Genomic DNA, 6,158 nt, shown 5'->3' on the forward strand with positions numbered 1-6,158 from the left:
TAGGGATGGGGATCATTAATTTGTATTGATATTGATACCATTTTCGAGACTGCTTAACAATCCGAGTCTTTATCGATACCATTATTGATACTTTTCTATTATTTGGTGAAAAGTTGACACAACTAATTCTTAATCTTAACAGAACTAGAGGTGCAGCGGCTCACAAAACTCACGGATCGGATCACGGTTTTGAGGCACAGATTGGTTAAATTTTCAGATCAGCAGAAAAAAGGGGGGGGAATTTAAATGATTTATTAAAAATGTAATAATAACTTTTAACAATAATAACTTCTTTTACCAGTAGTGCTGTTAAACGACAAAAAAGAGAAAAGAGATGAGAAAAGGATAACACTGGCGCATTTACAGAAATGTTCATTAATGTGCATTGTCCTAATCAAATAAATAAACAAATAAAATAAATAAACCACAAGGTTTAACAGTTTTAAGTAATCACAGCATTTAGTCCCATCTGTGTTGTTTTTTCCGACAACAGCAGTGACCAATTGTGCTAGTTTGTGTCTTTTAGCTCAGAGCTTTAGCGGCAGACTGTTGTACGTCCCGGTGTTGGAATCCTCTACAGTGAAATACAGTCACACTTACACAGTTTAGCTGTCAGCATTTTAACCGTGTTGAAAACAGTTACTTGCGAATGGTAGGCTAACATCAACGTAGCGTCCCATGCAGCGATGTTTCTGCTGCCTCTAACGTCCGTTTCGGAGCATCAGAAGCCAGCGTAGACATTTAGCTAAGTTGCAACGAAATCTATTCCGTCTGGTAGATAGGCCTACCGGTCGTTTAGGCATCGGTGCCATATTAGCACAGGATTTTAATATGCGCCATTCACATGAACAGAAAATTGCTTTGCCTGCATCTTTTCACGGCAACCCTCCATAGAGATTTATCAACCTACTTTAAGTAACTGCGACAGTAAAAAAATGTGTCACACTATTATTAGTTAAACCTCACAATTGATCCGCGTGTATATATTTTTAGACATAAAGTTCTACGATCCACTAGTCCCAATAGCAGTATCGATAAGCTCGGACCTTATTGATTTTTGGGTTTTGAGAATTTTTAAACCGGGTCCTAATAGAACCGGGTCTCGAGACCCACCTCTACTCACGCGCAACACCGTAGCACGGGCCTCCGTAGATGGTATGCATGCTGCAAATGTGCACGGAGGCATTCATGCTCAACGCATTGTTCGTTGCAGTATTCTCCGAACACCAGGGGGCGTACAAACAAAATAATCTGTTAATAAGCAAGAAGGAGTAGAGAAGAAGAGGGCGGAGGTAAAGGAAAGCAGGCTGCCTGGCAACAATAGTAAACACATGCATGTTAAAGTTATTGTCCGTAAGATTTTCAACTAGTTAATTGTAAAAAAAAAAAAAAGTTCCTATCTATCAAAGAATGAGTTAAAACAATGGTGATTGAGCATATGACCCACTGATGAAAGCGCTTGTATTTGCTGCTTTGTCAATTAATAGGATGCAAGTGTCTGTGGTGACTTTCCCGCCCTAAATTCAAATGGTGATGCTTTTTATGCCAGTCAGCAGGGGAACGTCTATCCTCATCTGCCCAGGTAGAGCATGAATGTAAGGTGGAGCTTGACAGTGCCGGTTATGCTGCATTCCATTGTACTCGGAAATTGGGAACTTGGGAAGAAAAAATGCTAAGAAACATGTGTTAATCAGGCTGACTCACAATGTGGGACCAACAGAAAGAAGACCGTTCAACTTTGATTCTAAAGAAAAAACACAATAAACTAAACTCTGGTCGGTCCTCCATGAAACGAACCACCTTTCCTCTATGGAGTTGCTTTTCGGGAAATGATAGCCAGGCTGTAGCCTAAACCATCCGTAAAGCCTCAGAGCAGCTTGGCTCTCATCTCCACTGTAGCAGCAGGAGTCATTGTGCCGCCAGCGGGTTCGGCAGCACCGATAACCTGCGGAGAGCTTCGGGTAAGTCCCTTCAGGATTTCGCAGCCTTTTTTTGAGATTGTTGTGGCCCAAAATGCCTGATTTTGCGGGAGCTTTTGTAAAAAATTTCGATAAAAGTTGTGATGTCTTTTGTATTTTGGATGCAATGAAGTTGCAAAAGTTGTGATTTTTGTTGGAAAGGAAACTTATTTAGGGGTGAATAAAACTACTCTGGGCTGAGTTTTCCTAGTAACCTTACCAAAAGGCTCAGGGTGCTGCAAATGTTGGTACTGTATAATATGAAAATGGCTGGTGGATTTAAGACAAAAAATTATAATTTATTGAATGAATCAAATTTGAACATATCTGTCAGTGGCTTGTTGATCTTTACATTATTAGTTAATTTACTATCCTGGCCTGGGACACACGTTTGATAAAGTACTTATTGGAGTTTAACTTATCATTGCACTTACAATAACGAGTGTAGCTGTCCTCAATTATGTCATTGTGTACGTCTCATCTCCGTTTTTTCCTGCATCCTTTTTTGTGTGTATGCGCGGGGTGGACTGAGCAGCAGCCAAGCCCGCTGTAGAGAGCCGACAGGTAGTGGTGTGCGATACTGCAAAATTTGGTATCGATTTGATACAAAGTAAGTACAGGGCCAGTATCACCGATACCAATACGATACCAATACGATACCGATACGATCATTTTTAATAATTAAGGTGCATTCATCATCAAGTTGCTAAATCTGAATGAATTTTCATGACCTTTAAGTGACTTTTCCGACGTTTTAATGAGTTAAAACCCAGGACGGAATTGTCATCTACAGCTTGCCGTTGTTTTTTATTTTTGACCTGAAAATATAGCCACACAGCGCTCCTCTTCCTCTCTGCCGTTCTTCTGCTCCGTTTCTGTCCTGCTTGTGTGTGTGTGCTGCTGGCTGCTGCCAGGCCTGGCTGCTTGCTTGCTACAAGAGGAGGGAGGAGGAGCAAAGTGTGCTTGCTCTGTGCTGTGAGAGGAGCGGCACTTGAAAGCAGCGGCACTTACACAGACAGCCAGGTCGCCTCTTTGAGGAGAAGGCAACAGCACCAACAATCCCCTTGTTTTATCAATAAAAGTCGTACATTTTGTATGGCCTCAAGAGATGCACTTTCTGATGCTCAGGTTGGTTTAGATGTAAGCACTGTTAGCCATTTTTTGTTAGCTAACGTTAATAATGTTAGCAATGTAAGGCGCCCCACTTGGGTCGGAGGGGACATTCTGCCTTTTCCTCCCCAGGCAAGGCTAATAAGGGGAAAAAGGTGCTGCCCTCTCTTCCTCTGCCTCCACTTCATCAGTTAAGGTTATTTCACATTCTGCCTCAGTGGCTAGTAAGGTATTTGTGTTACATTGTGTAGATGCCCATTGCCGCTTGGCTAAGTGCACTTACTTTACCCGGGCTGGGCGTGCACTGGCTAACGGCTCTACTTGTTTGACTGCTAAAGCTACGTGCTAACACGGTAAACAGTGCTGGAAAACATCGCTTTTCCCCTATAGCCTCGGTAAGTAATCCCGATATCTGTTGACCGTGTTAGCACGTAAACTAGCCGCTTCCTCCCCGGCTCTATCATCTCCATGGCAGCGCATGTCCCCACACAGCAGCTTCACAGTAACATACATGACCACAATCCCCATATGTGTATACCTGTTCTACAAGCTAAAGAATATGCATTTTTGCAGATATAGCTGTAGAAGCTTTTCAGGCTGGATTCACCATGCTAGGCCAACCTTCCCTTGTTGCTACAATGTTGATGAGGTGCTGTGGCCAGACCCAAACAAGACAGAATGCAGCCTATTTTTATATTTTCTGTATAGAAAAACACTTTACACATCCAACTTTGTGTTTGTTGGGATGTATAGGCTACGAAGGAAACAAACAATGACAAACAATAAAAATAAATTAAGTTTTACAGCATTAAGAAAAGAGCAACACAAGTGAATAAGTACAACAAAATAATTGAATAAAGGTTAAGACAATGCTATTATATATAAAATAGGTTCTAACAGATAAAAATACCTTCAGGCCACAACACCTGTGAAAGAGCACTTATAAAGATGAGTTTTTAAAAGGGATTTAAAAGAGGATAAAGAGCTCGCGAGTCTAATCTCCTTGGGGAGATTTTTCCAGAGAGTGGACAGAAAAAGCGTGGTCACCCTTGGTCCTCAGCCTGGATTATGGAATGGCTAGCAGAGGGTTGGCTGAGGACCTCAGGCTACGACCGGGTAAGATCTGAGATATACTCAGATGCAAGTCCAGAGCAGGCCTTAAAAGTGATCAGTGATGTCATAAAATCAGTTCTAAAATTTCCCGGTAGCCAAAATGATGGTGTGTGTGTCATTTAAACACAAAATGACATTTTGAAAAGACATAACATTGTTTTGAAGGCAGAGGGGTGTTTTGCCTTTTGTGAGTGCATTTTTGGATTTGTGTGTAAAGTTCTGAGAATGAGGTATGCTTTCAGATAATGTGTGTTAACAATTGAGAAAAATTTTTATAATTATATGTAATAGTAGTTTTGCACAGTTCTATTTCATTTATAGTATCAAATCATAACAAGAGTTATCTCAAGACACTTTACAGATAGTAAAGTCTAGACCACACACAAAAACCCAACAATTCCCGTAATTTCCCCAAGAGCAAGCATTTATTGCGACAGTGGCGAGGAAAAACTCCCTTTAAAGCGCCCATATTATGCTCATTTTCAGGTTCATAACTGTATTTTAAGGTTTTACCAGAATAGGTTTACATGGTTTAATTTTCAAAAAACACCATATTGTTGTTGCACTGCACAGCTCTCTCTCACTGCTGCAGATCCTCTTTTCACCTGGTTTCTGTTTTAGCTACAGAGTGAGACCTCTTTTCATTTTCTTCTTCTGTACTATCTTTGATTGCACTCGCACATGCGCAGTAGCTCAGATGTAGAGCATGTCAGCTAGCTAACTCTAGAGACAGTAAAAGAAAGCCTGTTTCTCCAACTTTGGTCAGTTACAAGGCAGGATTAGCTGGGAGACTTCTAAATGAGGGCACACATGTAAGTAGTTCTTTTGTAGATTATGGTGAACTTGTGTGTGTTGTAGCAGTGCTTTGCTATTGAGAACGACGTAGCATGCTAGCGTGAGCCGGCTAAAGCTAGCATTAGCCGGCTAACGCTAACGCTACGAGCTAACGGTTGTGGTTAGCCAGCTCATTTTGGACTGTGACGTCACAGTCCGAGGCCGATTTTGAACAGCTCACTAGGAGACTGAAAGCAGGACATATTCAGAAACCTGTATCTCACTCAAAACAGCATGGATGGATTTTTTTCAAAGTTTGTATGTGTGTGGAAGCACCAGAGACACAAAAGAACACCCCAAATCCCAGAAAAAGTGTTTTTTTCATTATATGGGCACTTTAAGGCAGAAACCTTGAGTGGTGAGGAAAACTTCCTTTTAAGCAGAAACCTCGGACAGACCCAGGCTCTTGGTAGGCGGTTGTCTGCCTGTGCCGGCAATTGTAGTCACAATAAAGATAATGGAACTATGACTAGAAATAATAGTTGTAGTAGTTCATAGCGTAGCAGGGCACTGCAGGGCACTGCAGGGCATAGCAGGACGTAGCAGGGCACTGCAGGGCATAGCACGGTGCCGAGCAGGACCACGGCAACAGCTGCAAACATGATTTACGTACCACCCTTATCAAAGGAAAACTGCGGGGCGAGAAAACATAATGACTCCGGGGAATAAGCTCCCCAGAGCTAAGTTAAGTTGTGAGCATTGAGTGTGTGTGTGTGTGTGTGTGTGTGTGTGTGTGTGTGTGTGTGGCGTGTGTGTGTGTTTGTATGCGCGTGTGTGTGTGTGTGTGTGTGTGTGTGTGTGTGTGTGTGTGTGTTTGTATGCGTTCGTGAGTGTGTGTGTGTGTGTGTGTGCAGCAGCAGGTGTGCTGTCAGAGAGACGGTGAGGATATTTGAATGCTCCTAGTAAGCACCTGATTTGCCTCTGGACTAGATCCAGAAACCAGCCAGCTATTTCAACACCAGTTTGGCCTTGTTTACTCTGCTAAATGATGGATTAATAACGCTGTCAGCCAGCATACAGACTGGAAGGCACTTGTTTGTAACAAAAGGCCAACTCATTAGTTTATCTTTGACTCCAGATCCACACATTTGTTGCCTGAGAGGCAAATTCGCCTTGCTGTGGAGCCATTTTTACTGTACTTCT

Source organism: Perca fluviatilis, chromosome 3, assembly GCF_010015445.1.
Source record: "Perca fluviatilis chromosome 3, GENO_Pfluv_1.0, whole genome shotgun sequence".
NCBI lineage: Eukaryota > Metazoa > Chordata > Actinopteri > Perciformes > Percidae > Perca > Perca fluviatilis.